The sequence below is a fragment of the Balearica regulorum genome, chromosome Z (assembly GCF_011004875.1).
Source record: "Balearica regulorum gibbericeps isolate bBalReg1 chromosome Z, bBalReg1.pri, whole genome shotgun sequence".
In the NCBI taxonomy this organism is placed as follows: Eukaryota; Metazoa; Chordata; class Aves; order Gruiformes; family Gruidae; genus Balearica; species Balearica regulorum.
Window position 1 is genome coordinate 48807725 of NC_046220.1, and position 14840 is coordinate 48822564.

The window sequence follows — 14840 nt, forward strand, 5'->3', positions numbered from 1 at the left end:
GACAAATAACTCTTCCATAATATTTTTTTACTTCTGTAACTTATTTGAATAAGCACCTGACATCATGTAAATAGTTTCTTGCTTCACCTCTCCCAAAAGAAATAGCCAAAAGAAAATCCTTTGATACATACTGCGAACAGTTAGTATCAATACAAACCATCACATTACTGACAGCATTTTTCCTGCAAGACAGTTGCTCCATCTGAAGATGAGCAACTTTCACTGAAAGTTTTTTCACTGAAGTGAAGAAAGAGTACTTTTGAAAGAGGAGTATTGGCATTTGTAGCTGTACTGGATGCTGACTCGGCAGAGAAAGTGGGGGGTGTTGAGTTTTTTTAGGTGTCTCAGAGTTTTCACCAATAGCTAATTGCTCTGATGTTTATATTTTTCTGCTTCGGGCCTACAGTCCGAAAGCCCTAGCGTGTCTAACATGGCTTAAGTTGTTTCCTGTGTGCCAGCGAGTTCTTCTGAAGTCTTGATTGATTCAGGTAGTCAAACTTACAGCAACTACTTGCAGTCTGTATTGGTCACAAACCGCTGCATTTGTTTGACATGAGTTCCGTGCATAAATGCTTGTCTGGTGTTTGTCGGTTCACTTTCCTTTCCACTTGGGATAATTCTTAAGAAACATTATCATTAATTCTTCCCTACAAGACTGTTCCATGTGATAAAATCATCCTGTCTTGTTTCCTTAAAATTCCCAAAGTCTTTTAGCTGCTTCAGTAAATGGGGTAAAGACCTGTCCTGAAGAGGTGGTAGCCGAATAAGGGAAAAGGTATTCACAGGGAGTTTCGTGTTCAATTACTTTTAGCTTCTGGTTAATGGTTGAACTCCATGATTGTGCTAACCAGCTCAGGAATGTGTGGGAGTCCGGGGAAGGAAGGCAGAGGCTTGCCAAAATACCTGGAAGAGCATTCAAAATAGAAAAGGAAGCATGGGAGGGGCAGAGGCAAAGGCTATCAGGAAGAGATTAACTTTTGCCCAACGGCTGATGTCGTTGGCAGTGCAAGGAAAGGCTAGAGACAAGCTGCATCATGTTGTGGCCCCTTAGGGGATGATATTTTAAATTTACTGCACACCACTATTTAGAATTGTAACCAATGAAACATGTTGCAGTCCACTTTACTACTGAGATTTAAAAAACCAAAACAAAAATCCTGTTTAAAGATAAGAAGTTCAGAGTTACAACTCCCTCTGTCCCAAATTGTCTTTTATGTAAATTGTACTGCCGGCAGCCGTAGAACAAAGACAAGATTCATGACCTCTACCAAAGGAGATAGCCAGCGGAGGCTGTTTCTCTAGGCATAGAACAAACAGCTATGAACAATAAGAAAGTTTTTGAAACAATTATTAATTACAAGCTTTTTTTGGAGTTCAGGTTAAGGAAAGCCAAGTTTAGATAAGGAAACAATAGATGTTTAAAAGAAGCCCTATAATGTTGTTGCTGCCCTCTCCAATTTGCTGAATTGTTTAAAAACTGTTTGTGTCATGGTAATTATGCTAAATGATCAGTATTACAATGAGTAATTTTGTAAGCATTGTTAGTTTCCAGATCTAGGCTCTTCTGCTAGCCATCAATGTTCTCCACTGTTCTACTGAAAAAAAAGTAGGAATACATTAAATATGTCAATAGTATTACTTCTCTTTACAGCATTTTAGAACCATTAACCAAGCACCTTAAGGACACTGTTACCAAAGTAGCTTCAGAAAACAGAAAAAGTTTAGAGAACTACCAGATTAAGTTTTTAAACATTCGTTAAGGAAACAGACACCCAGCACAGTGTAAACCAAATAATCTGACACATACCTGGAAGTAAGACTAAATTTCCACTGCTCATGCCTTGATTCTGCCTGAACAAAATACTGTATTATGTACTGATCACTGGGCCTATGTATAGCTGACAGAAAACATCAAGTTCCTGAATTAGTCTTTCCCCCCCCCCTCTGTTTTGCTGTTTGGGGCTTTTAAACTGCAATGGTCACTTGAAGACTACTGTATGCACATGTGTGTTAATTATTAACCATAGCTACAAGCAGGCTTTTTGAGTACAACGTCTGAATGCAGTTTCGTATTTGCTGTCAATAAAACAGGCTTTTCTGGTGCCTCCTTCCAAAGTCCAGCAGCTTCATGAAGAACACTGTTTGCCTTCTTTATCTTCATTTCTGTATGAGGCATACTGCACAAACATCATCTGCACCTAATGAGGAAGAAACCAGTGTGAATTAGGAATGCTGTGGGAATCTAGAATATTTAGCATCTGTTGAAAAATCATCTGCCCTTTCTCACCAGCAACTAACAGCAAACCAGAAAACTTTTAAGTAGATTTTGTTTCACACGCCTGATACAGGGTGAGTATACTGTTTCGGAGGGGCTTGCATGGGAAGAGAGCAGATAAGGAATCCTTGGTGACATTTAGTGCTTTACAATGCAGAAGAAATACGACTCCAAAGAATCCTGTCAGAGCTGTTTGGCCTTGCCTTTCTCATTTCAGCTGCGGGACATCAGTGATGTTGGAAAGCTGATACCCGTGGAATGCCAGCCTGAAGTGCAGTTCCCTTCTGCTAAGTTGAGGTTTCGGGAACAGTATTGGTACGACTTGCAGAGTAATGCTACACATTCTGCCGTGGAAATGGAGCTGCTCTGCCTTCTGTTAATCTTGGGTGTTTCAGCTATGAGTGATGATGTGAACACCCAGCTCCTCAGAGCTGCCAGAGCACACCAGAAGAGGAGGGAACTTGGCCTTGGCTCTTCTGTGATAAAAGGCAGGAAAGAAGCAGATTCAGAAGTACGCGTGGAACACTGCACAGCGGTTTTAAAAGCTGTTTCAGAGGTCTTCTAGTTACAAAAGTTTAGAGGGGCGATGATTCCAAGTTCCTAACAAAACGTTGATGTAAACGGGAAGACCACACAAGCGCAGGGCTGGGTGACTGTGCACCCCGAGAGCAGCAGCGGCGAAAGGGCTTCGCCAGCCCCGCCCCGGCCTTGCAGCAGCTGGCACCGGCCGCCGGAGCCGCTGCGGCCGCCAGCAGGTCGGCTCTCCACGCCGGCTCCGCTGCCGCCGCGGGGGCGCTTCGGGCAATGCCAGGCGGCCAAGGTAGGCCGGGGTGCAGAGTCGGGGCCCTTCTCCCGGGAGACAGAACGAGTCGAGGAAAGCTGGGGGGCGAGGTGGCCGGGGCAGCCCCGCCACGGTGACTCAGCGGCGCGGAGTACCGGCCTGCAACCGGTATTTCCTGTTCCCCCGCCCAGCGCCGCGTGTGTGAGAGAGTGTGTGTGATGGTGGGCCGAGGGGGAGCTGGGCGAAGCTACCCCTGAACTGCGGGTGTGGGGGAGCGGCAGCGGCTGCAGGTGGAGTCGCGCCTGCGGAGGGGGTCTGCTGCCCGCCGCCCTGCCCCGTCCGGCCGCCGCCCCTCCTCTTCCCTCCCCTCCGCCGCCTCCCCACCTGGGGGCGAGGCCGGCACCTGCGGCGGGAGCCCGCCCCGGCGCGGCCGCACCGCCCCCGCCCGCAGGAAATCGCCCGACTCGGCGGGAGCGGCCGCAGCGGACCCGGCCTCGGCGCTGCAGACTGCTCTGAAGTGGCGGGGCAGGGCTGGGGGCAGGGTAGGGCGCGCAGTCCCCGCAGTCCCCGCGCCGGGCCACCTCCTGGGACCTCTGGTCCCGCTGCCGGACGCCGCCGCACCGGGGCTGCCTCCGCGAGCAGGCGAGTATCCCCGCGGGGGGCGGGCTGGGCTGGGCTGCCCCCAGCTTCGTGCCTCCCCGCCGCTCCCCTCTCTTCGGGCAGGTGCGGCGCTCCGCCGCCCCTCGTCGTCTCCCGTCCGGCGCCGCCGCTGCCTCAGCTTCCCGCTCCAGGCGTCGTGCTGCGGAGAAGAGCTGCGCGACTTGTCCCTCTCCCTCCTTTGTGTGCTTTGGCTTTCACATACCCACCCCCCTTCACTCCTCGGGCGCACTTTCCCTTCTTTGTCCGGGGGAGCCGAGGCAGTGGCTGCGCTTCCGCCGTGCTCCCCGGCCCGGCCCCGCTCCCGCCGCCGCCACCGCGCACCTGGGGCGCGCGAGCTGCCGTGCTCGGGTCGAGGATCGGCTTTTCCCTAAAGGGATTAAGCGGCTCTCGGTGACTTTTTCCGTGCTAAGTACTTTCCGTGAGAGTGCGATACTACGTGGGAAGTGGGCGAGATGTCACCGCTGAATCAGGGTTTTTGTTTGCCGTGTTTTTTTCTCCTTAGGGGGGGCGGGTCCCCCGACAGGCGCACACCCCCGGCGGCGGGGGCTTGGGCTGCCTTTGTTACACACAGAATTCCTGAAATCTTTATGTTGGCACATACCGAGTGGATTCCAGCCGTGCCTTGCGCTTTCCTAACTGGGTCAGGGGAAGTTTCAAGTTAACAGGGAACTGTAAAGCAAAGGAACAGGCAGTTCCAGGAGCCAAATCCTTGATTGCCCTGTTGAAGTGCCATGGCAGTCGGCCTCGATTGCGGTGCTGCAGCTCAGGTACATTACACTTACATCGAGGAGTGTCAAGGCTGATCTACCAGAGGCATGCGCTTGCTTTATGAGACAACTCTGCCCTTACATTCCCCCTACTTGAAACCTGTTCCCTCTGCGTATTTTTTCAGGATGAGAAAGTACGTGCTGTCTGAACACACTTGTGTAAGGGTCATGTACTCATCTCTCAGGTTGCTTATCTGAAAACTTCCATACCTCCAATGTTGCTTTCTAATAGTTACTCACTTGAAACAGATGGAATTTCTGAATAATCTGCTCCCTAGCTTCGATTTATAAACTGGTATCAAATCCAACAGCTAGGACAGTATTTGAAAACTCTCAGCCCTACAGCTGTGCTCCAGCTGAGGCCACCAGCTTTGAGGTTTTAACTTTTGGGTGTAATTATCAAGTTGGGATGGTTCAAAGCAAATTACTTACCTTTTTTTTTGCTCACCGAAATTGTATTTTAAAGGTTTAGGACTGTGATTCAGCTGTAGGTCAGAGAAAAGAAAAGAAAAACAAACGTGTGCTATGACTGATGAAATTGCTTCTTTTATTTCTGAAGCATTCATAGTGTTAAGGATCCATCTGTAAACTCTTGCAAGCAATGACCCTTGTCAGGATCCATGAGGTCCACATGGCAAGGATCAGGTACTGGAAAGCATGGAAGTTTGCTTGTGTAAATTGATATTCATTGATAGATCATCAGGCTGCTTGAAGAGACTTTGAAATGCTTTGTAGTAGTAAGCCTGTGTGCACGCCATTTAGACATGGTAAGATTTATACTTAGTATAACCTGATGCTTATGAGGGCTTTCAGCAGGCATGTGAGGAAGCTTTCTGCATGTATTTGATTTTTTTAGATGAGTTTACAGTTATAATTGCTTCCAGACTGTTATATGCAAACATCTTCTTATGCCCTAAATATTATGTTCAGGCAGCGGTAGTGACTCCTCTTCCCTTTGTGAAAGAAAGTCACTACGGATTAATTGTATTCTGCAACTATGTAACTTGCATAACTGCTACTGTGCTCAGTGCTGCTATACTGGGCTTTTGGGAGAATAAAGATGAGTATAGGGAATTATGCAGTGGGGTTAAGATGATCCCAATACTTTGCATGAACTATAATCTCAACAGAGCTCTTCAGAATGAAGCATCAAAGTAATTAAGTGTCTGATACTTTTTTGATTGCTTAATCCCCCCTTTCCTGGTTCAGTGTCTTCTAAGGACAACTAGGAAATCTTTCTTAGTGATTAAAATAGTGTTTAGGCCCTGACATGGTTCAAAAAATGTGATGTGTTGTACCTTTATAAAACCTAGATGCTTAAAAGCATCAGAAAGTTCTTGGATCATAGTAATTCTCAACTGGGGAATGGCCTAATATTCTAGGACTACTTCAAAGCTGCATTTAACTTAGAGCAAATTTAGATGATTGCATATGTGTGTGTGTTTTAACAATTACCAACATTGTCTGTCTCCAGAACTTCCTTGTAGGGTAAAGGAAATCTCTTGTTACAAGACTGTTCTCTTTTAATTGCTGATATAACAGTATTTACGTTCTCAAGGACGGTGTAACTTTTGTCATGCTTGGCTGCATTAGTTTCATACTATTGTAGTAATCATGGAACCAGTCATTCTAATAATGGGAAAGAAAGCATTGACATGGTGTAATAGCTATAGTTTCTTGAGGTTAGAGACTTTCAAATCTGGTTTATTTTCAAACAGGTATGAAAATCTTCATTGCTGGGAAAAAATGAATTTATTAAATCTGACAATTGATCCTTGACATCAGCTGCATAAAGTCTGTGAAATTGCAGTGAATTTCTGTTACTTTCAGAAGATTTCTCAAAACTGAGATAATCTATTTGTAAAACAAACATTTGTGGCAATAAGGATATAGGGCATAATTTTTAGGCCTGTTTTCTAATATATGGATCTTGCCATAGTGAAGCATGTTTGCAAATGGCGAGATGCCTACAAAGGTTGCAGCACTGAAGTGGGTGTGACTGGTTTTGCATGGCCATGCTGACATATGCACACCAGTGCATGTCATCTTTCACAGTTAAAGGTTTGGTTTCGGTTCTATGACCAAGTACTCTTAAGTTGTTTGAAAACCCCGGAGAAGTACTCAGGTTTAATTCCTACACAGATTTCTCTCCCAGATGCTTTCGTCAAAATAGAGCTGTTCAACAACTGGGTGCTTTTCTTAACTATCTGAACCTATCCGTTCCTCAGAAAGAGCAGCATTGTGTTAGATCCCTGTCTGCTCCCTTGTAAAGTGTGCTTGCTTCTTGTCCCCAGAGTCTTTGGAGCCTTCTCTTGTCCTTTAATGGTCTTTTACGAGTACTGGGGTTATGCTAGTCCCACTTCAGAAAGTAACTTTTTTTTTCTTTTTCCTTTTCCGAATAGGTCAATTGTGATTTAGAACTTGCTGCAGTTTGTTTGTTTTTTTAGTAAACAAAACCTCCATTTAACAGTAGAGGGCTGAGGTTATTTTTTACTTAAATATTACATAATCAACACAGGTACTGACTGCAATAATAGGAATTAAACAGCTTCATGCAGCAGCAAAAACCATTTCAGGTCATTCTGCAACTTAAATTGTTAATGTTTGGGTTGTTTTTTAGTTTTGTTGTTCTTGCTTTTTGTTTTCTTTTAAATCAGATAATTGCTTTTTGAAAGTGCAGGTTGCTAGGGAATATTGTAGATTTCTGTTTCAAATGAGAATGCAGACTGTGGCAACTCCTTTCTGTCCATCTCTCCAGTGTTAGATGACCCTTGCAGTTGTGAACGTATTTAGGATGTTTATGATCCAAGGTTAGTAATGACGGTGAACTGTAGTAGCTCTGGTCTGATATCTTGTACAGCATCTCCCCTGGTGTGTATTCATCAGCTGCAGGCTTTGTTTTAGGAAACATGAGCTACCCAAGTCCTCCTGAATTTAGGTCAGCATTACCATTGTATATCTGAGTGTTGGAAGCGCAGATTGCCATTGTTCCTAATCTAAGAAGAAAATGAAGCTCATTAGTGATATGTTTTCACATGTATAACGTGAAAATGACAGACAATTTACCATGTGATGCAATAGAATGGCCAATAAGAAGGTGCAAGGAAAAATATTTCCCTTTTTGTTCTGATTTTTCCCAGTGTCTGGTTGCTTAAAAATAAATGTCTTTTTATTTCTTAAAGGTACATAGATTATCTTGGGTGTGGTCTAGATACATGTGAAATGTCAGATTTAGGATATCTAGTTAGGTGGGGTATGTTTTTATTAAGCTAAGCATGAGTTCAAATATTTTGGATCACTTTGGATTTTTCCTCAGATTGGATCAACAATACATTTCCACTAATTCTTTAACATCAGTCTGCATTGTATTGATAAAGTGGGCCTGAACTTAACAATGTTCAGCTTCATCTAAACCAAGGTTTCACATATTCGTTCAAGCTATTTGTTATTTACTTTGCATTGTTAGTTGTCTTTTTTTTTTTTAAGAGACATTAGAGAACACCCATAAATCTCTCCTGCACATCACTGCTAACAGCAAGGCTGTCTGTAGTCTGACTTGCTCTCTCTATTCTAACATCTGCTTCATCATCTAGCTCTGCTTAATAGCCAGCAGATTTGACTGCTGGTGTCTCTAGCCTCCTTAGCACAACTTTGTATAAGCTGATTCTGAGAATCTCCAGGAACATATGGACTGAGCAAGGGACAATCTCTAAGGAGGGGCCAAAAGCAACTGCAGTCCCTGAAGCTGTGTGAAAGAAGTTTCCAGGACCCCCTTGAAACCATTCCTGTCCCCATGCCTCCAGTCTGATCTTTGATGCTCCTTTGCCTCAAAACTGTTTCAACAAGCTTTACATATGATGATTGTTTTTCAAGCTATTTCTTAGCTATATGGCCCAAACAAAACACAGGTACGTTCTTGAAGTTAACAATTGTCACAGTTATTCTCATCACCTGAGAAAAAGCATGTAGGAAGAGACCTTTGTTTCTTTGCTGTCTCCATGAAAGGAGTCTTTGGTCTGTAGGTGTTAAAGAGATTTTTGTTGAGAGAGAAGAAAGAAAAGGATTTTGTATCTTGCCAAAGATAGAAAGTAATTTGTGGGTATGTTGAGCAATGCTTGTCTCCTTTGTAGTTGGGTCTGAAGTGACTGAAGATGTGATCATGCTTCTGTCATCAGTTTACATGAAGTATGTTCTACATCTAATTAAGGGAGTATGACTCTGTTTTCATCTGTCAAGGATTACAGCAAAATGAAGCTTTTGCTTTGATCTCATAAATGTTTCTGTCATTCTTTCCCCATTCCCAGGAATATGACTTACTTTCCAAACAGTGCAACGGCAACTGAGTCTACGAATTTTGCAGTGTGAATAAACATAAACCAACTTCAGAACTGCTTTTGCAAAAATCATCTGTGGAATTTCAGCCAGATTGAAATCACTGCCCCAAGACTGAAATGTTGGGCTTTTTTTCTGTTTCAGCTAACGAAGCACAGAAAAGAGTAGGGAGCTTTGGGACAGATAATGAAAAGCTGACAGTTTTCATGGAGTCCTCTTTTCCTGTAGCTTGATAAGGCTATGACAAGTGCTCCAATGCTGCCACAATGCACTGTATCAGTTTGATAGAAATCTGTGTTACTGGATTTTAATTTTTTTGTGAACTGATTAGTAATTAATGTGAGTGATCTGTAGGGACAAGGTTAGCATAGAATGCACATACAGGGAATAAGCAAAGAACCTTTTTAGCTGAACTGTTAGACAGTTTCTTACTGTTACCTTTTTTGGATTTGGCTGAGGAACATGCGTTCCTGAAATTGACACAAATATTTTTCTTAACAGCTTAATTCTTAGATTTATGTTTGTTCACTTGTGTGTTCCCAGTTAGGAAAATTGCACTGTGTTCTTTCCAATAAAACTTTGTGTTCGTTCTTCCGAAAAAATACAAAGCCAGAAGAAGGGGAGTGGATAATAAGTCCCTAACAGGAAACAATGGATGAAGGTATATTTTAGACCTTTTATTTTGCTCTGCAAAATCTATCCTTCACTAACAATGGATGTACTAGCAGCTTTGAATTTTTGTTTTCAAATAAAGTTGAAGGAAGTTGATAAAGTGTGAGTCAGTCTTACTCCCTCTAGATACCCAGAGATTTCATGAACTGTTTCGCCAAAACTAATTACTTGGGAGTAACTAGTGCTTATTGTGTGAGCTTGGCTTCTCTGTGTACAAGGTTAGTTGTGGCTTTGCCCAAAGAGACAAAAGATGGACCAAAGCTGCCCTAAATGCTTTTCAGACTTTGCATAGGACTCTGGCTTCGAAAAGTACTTTGGGGAAGTTTTTGTGAGAACTGTTTCTTAGACCTATAAGGGGAAAATTTAGGGTAAAAAAAAAAAAAAAAAAGGCGGGAGGAGGGGGAGGGGAAGAGGGGAACATGAGGACAGGATGAATAACCAAAATTTCATAGGAGAAATTGTGGTAATACTGATGTTACTAACAAAACTGACTTTGAGGGAAGACTGGATTTTATCAAAATGTTTCTGCATTTAAGTAAAATTGAATATTGTCATGGACTACTATAGTCAGAAGGTCCTTAAAAACTGGAATAGTCAAAAAACCTGTCCACTTCTTGTCTTTTCCTAGTAGGTACTGCCTTACAAGAGAGTTGTCAAAGCTATCAGAAGTCAGGATGCATGCAGGCTTAATGACATTAGCTGTGCCTGCAGACTTCTAGTAGTACTTTGCTTTCCTAAGCTTCTTAATACTTTGTATACAGGTGTTTGAAGTTGTGGTTAAATTCCTTTTTTTTTTTTTTTTTTTTGGACCTGGAGAAGTAATTACTTGCTTAATTTAATTTCTGGTTTTTTAATATGTTAATTGTCTTAACACATCACAAATTTTCAGACTGCATATTCCTTACACATCAGCATGCAACTAGGTAGATTAAAACTAAATTTTCCCTCAGATAGCTGTTTGTAGTGGTACTCCCTGAATCTAAAAGATGCTCAATTTTATTTTGCTCTTCTAAGATGAATCCCATGGATTACTATTTAGTAATAACTTGAGATAGTTCTAGGTGTGCATGTGTTTAACATAACCTACAAATGTGACTGAATATTAAACACCAAATACAGGTAACACAGGACTGGAAGTAATGTAACCTGGCAATAGTTATACAAATCTTCTTGTTAAGAGCTGAATATTTGACAGTGTAAGTAATGAAAACTGCTAGTTTTCATCTTAGCAGTTTCTAAATAAGTAGCATGCAATATGAAATCACCCCAACAGAAGTATAGACATGCCTAATAATACTAGGGAATAACTAAAATGCTCCGTTTACAGAGGGAGTGTTGTGGCTGAAGTCTTTGGTCCTCCTTTCCCATCTCTTCTTTTTACATTTTTATCTATATTACTGCATAAGTACATAGTGTTTCTATAATTATATATAAAGCATTCGTATCTTACAACCTTAGTATCTATGTAGCATTACAACAACATTACCTTAGCTAGTCTTTTTGCAATCAAGAGCATCTCTCTTAATACTGCAATTTGACAGTGCTGCAGCATTTCCAAAATGTCACTGTGACTTCAACATGTACCTTTGTCTCCACCTTTGTAGTTAGTACATGAGGTCTTTGGCACACACAGTTACTTACCTCATGGCTCCAGCAATTTTGACATAAAAAGTGGCTTCTGGCACAATGTGAGGCACATTTGAATGACTAATAGGTGTCATAATGGGAGTCTCTAGCTTTCTTAATTCCATACAAGCCACATAAGGAAATGTTTCTCCCTGCCTTTTCTGAACAGATCAGATAAATCCCTTGTAACGCTTCCAATGTACAGAGCTTTCTGGTGCTGAGGAGAAAAGTTCATGCAAAATCTATTTTTGTCTGTCATAGTGTGTAAAACAGTCTCAAGTTTTCTGTGCAGATCTCTTATTCGCTGGATTGATTTGACAGAGAAGTTACCTAGTGCTCCATTAGTACTTGAAAGATTATAGACAGCAGAGATTTAGCAAAGGATTAGTCAATTGGAGAGTGTGCATTATGCGGCTAGGCTTAGAACCATGATTGTCTCTTCAATCATTTTCATTAGTGTCTTATTCAAAGATCGAATTATGTAACAATGACGTTTCCGGGGAATCTGGTAGGAGTTTTTCTTTGGTTTCTCCCTCCTGCTAACTCGCCAAGCCTGGGAGAGGGGAAAAGCATTATTTTTATGCTTCAAACTCACAGCATGTTTTAAAAACCAGCAGCTCGGATAAGTGATGAGACATGACTTCAGCTGCAGCATCTGCATTTGGATGATAACTTAGCGTGGTGGAACTCTTGAGAGAGGCAGGATGCGGTACAAGAAATATGTAACTCTTTTAGAAGCAGCGATAGGTATTACTCCCCTTAACAAGAGGGAGCTGCTTCCTGAGGGTAGACATGCAAATCTGTGGCAACATCCAGGGTAAGTGCTAAAAAACTATCAGTGAGTAACTATGGGAAAACCTGGTCTCACTTTGAATCATGGAATACTAAAACTTGTTATCAGAAAAGAGGAGAGTAATTCATAAAACAGGTAATTTTTTTTTTTTTTGGTACAATCCAAATGGTATATCTTCTGCAGTTGTGGTTAAACTTTGTGGTTTCATTAGAGATTCCTGCGTACTTCTTGTCCTTGGCTAGTAGGATAAGTAGAAGGTGTTATTTCTAAATCAGGAGTTTGCTGGAGAACGGAAAGGATAAACAGGTGTATACTCATCAGAATGAAAATGAAATGGTTGTTTTGTGTTTATTGCTCACTACTAACCTGATGTGTATGCATGTGTTCCCCCTCCCTCGCATTTAAAAATACACATATTTTAATTTTATCCATGCGAGAACTATCAGCTTCTAGAAGTGGAAAAGAAAAACACTTTTCTCTGTGTATGCAACTTTCCTTCTCTGCTAGGAAGCAAGAGTTCATCTTCTTTAGGAATAATATTTTCCCTAAAGGAAAATTTTAGGTTTTGAAAGAGAAGCCAATTAAGGCTATTATAGTTCAAAATGTGAAACACTGAGCATTCTGGTCTTGTTAAAAACAATTCAGAGTGCTTTCTTGTACCACACAACTTGAGTATCAGGCTTCGGAAAATTCTTTCTGTTCACAACTGTTTCCCTCAAAAACTTATGGTGTGTGTGTGAAAGGGGATTGTCATTCTTTCCCACCTGCCCCTAAGGAGTAGCATTGATGGATGGGTGTATTCACAGCTCTTCTAGTCTGTTATATTTTTGGTAGGCATTAGAATGCTGTCACCTTGTTTCAGGCATTGCAGAGGAATGCAAAATGTGAGCGGCTTTTGTTCAAGAGTAATTAAGATGTTTCTACTGGTTTGGAATACTTTTGTGTAAGCAACACTTCAGAGAAAAGCTTGGAGTAAAACTGTGGCTGTTTCTCTATAACTGAACTCAGATTTATCCTGTAACTTTTCCAAAGGAACAGGTCATCTAATGGTGATAGCAACAGTAAAGGCAACTGAAATACAGTGCACCGTATTTTTTTTTTTTAAATTGTATCACCAAATCCACAAAAACTAGTCTAGAAAATACGGTGATGCCAACAGTTTCCAGCCTTTTATCAACACAAGTACTCTTCAAGCTGCTCCTAAATTTCTGGTACCATGTCAATGAGTGCCTGTAGGGCTTTTTGTTAAAAATCTGCCCAACAAAAGGGGTTCTCAGTACAATGTATTTGGACACAGGACAGTGGAGTGTCCTAGACAGATGCTTACATGATTGTTTCATGTAAGTTATCTACATGTTAATCTCTCTGAATTTTGCAGCCAGTCCTTACATGTTGATAAAACCCTAAGTGATTGCTCTTGACACCTTGAGGAACTGTGTTGGAAAGTAATGGTACATTCTTGCATAATTCCTCTTTGTTTTCAAGTAGGTTTGTTTGGCCAAAGTCACAGCTTGAAACAAGCCATCTAAAAATGAAACTTGCTAACTGTAGTATGCATTATTTTTTGTTTTGTAGCTGGGACTGCTTGGCTTTTATCTACTACTGAGTGTTAGTCAGTATCAAAGTGCAAAAGACACTACCCCATTAATATTTGTTTTTATTTCCAGCATTCTTAATCGGGCATCTCCCTTATTTCAGGGAGAGGTTTAATGTGATTGTTGCACACACTTGGAATTCCAAACTGGTTAAAATGTATTTGGATTATGTTTGGATTTGCCATTCCAACAGTTTCACAAAAGCAGAAATGCTGTTGTTATTGGACTGTAATAGGGATCCCTTTTGTTTTCATTAAAACTTTCAGGGAACTAAAGGTTGGTAACCAGCAATTGTGGCAAACTGAGTTGAAGAAAAAACCGTGTTCTTTTTGTAGCTGCAGACTTCTTACTCTATACAACTGGAATAAGCAAATTAATAACTCACTGTTGCTCAGCCTGGAACAAAAAAGCTTATGTTTGTTCACACATAGCTCTTGCTGTTCTTTGGTGATCATGGAAGCTCCTATTAAGCATCTTTTTGTTCTGTTACTTGCAAAATCATGTCTTGATTTAAAACAGTAGTTTATTACTTTTAGAAAGATGCTTTTTTTCTGGAAAAATCATCAGAGAGGGGCAAGAACCTTCTAGTTCACCATGCGATGTCTGGCAGATGCTGGCACTTTTGATGTTTTTAAGAAGTTAATCTGAGACCAAATATATTTTTAAAATATCTTTAGAAGTTTTAAGCTTGATTTTTTTGAATCTGGGACATCATTATGATTGTGCTCAGGAAAAAGTGGGTGCCACACATGAGACACATCAATAAAATGTGGCGTAGACTTGTAGATAATTGGGGAAGTACTGCAGAATTCTTTCAGTATCTTTTTCTTATGGCTCTCCTGCTATCTAGAAATTACTAAGGGAGTATTAACCAGAATAAAAAAATACATAGGAAAGAAAACAAAACAAGCAAACAAAAAATGCCAAACAAACCCAAACCTGTTACAAGTATGGATAAGATACTCTTCCAGGGAAGCATGGCTATATCCTTCTTTGAAGATGGAACACTTTGGAAATATGCTCTTTGAGAGGAATTAAGATGATCACGATGCGTGTGGGTTTTCTTCTAAAAACAAAACCCAACCAACAAACACTAACTGGCTTCTGTTTCTATTTCCGTCAGAAGTTCCTGCTTAATCTTAGTTAAACCATTCATTTTCTTTTTTCCTACACAGGGTAATCAAGGGCCTAGGACAAAGGGTGTGGGAGAGGAGGAGCCCTTCGACAAGGAACATACTGCTTGTGTAGAAGAGGGGTACCTGAGGCCTGTTGAGCAGGGGAAGGAGTAGAAAATCACATTGGGAATTGTTTCTTTTCTGTCATTTGGCAACTGGCATTA

At 41.5% G+C, this 14840-nt stretch overlaps 1 protein-coding gene and 1 long non-coding RNA gene across 7 annotated transcripts in view; one reads left to right on the forward strand and one right to left on the reverse strand.

Annotated features, from left to right (window-relative positions):
* Positions 1 to 250: 250 nt before the first annotated feature.
* LOC142599369 (uncharacterized) lies at positions 251 to 4117 on the reverse strand. The gene is made up of 4 exons (XR_012832914.1): positions 3638 to 4117; positions 2288 to 2751; positions 1808 to 2198; positions 251 to 1595 (listed from the first exon to the last, which is right to left on the reverse strand). It is a non-coding gene; the product is annotated as an uncharacterized LOC142599369 (long non-coding RNA).
* TJP2 (tight junction protein 2) overlaps positions 2512 to 14840 on the forward strand; it is a 73188-nt gene continuing 60859 nt past the window's right edge. Inside the window, exon 1 of one of the 6 annotated variants that reach the window (XM_075739237.1) lies at positions 2512 to 2566. The gene's annotated coding sequence lies outside the window, so the exon portion shown is untranslated. Of the gene's footprint in view, positions 2567 to 2749; positions 3096 to 3272; positions 3703 to 4676; positions 5251 to 14840 lie in introns of those variants that run through there. The other 5 variants (XM_075739235.1, XM_075739238.1, XM_075739240.1 and 2 more) reach the window with 5 other exon arrangements.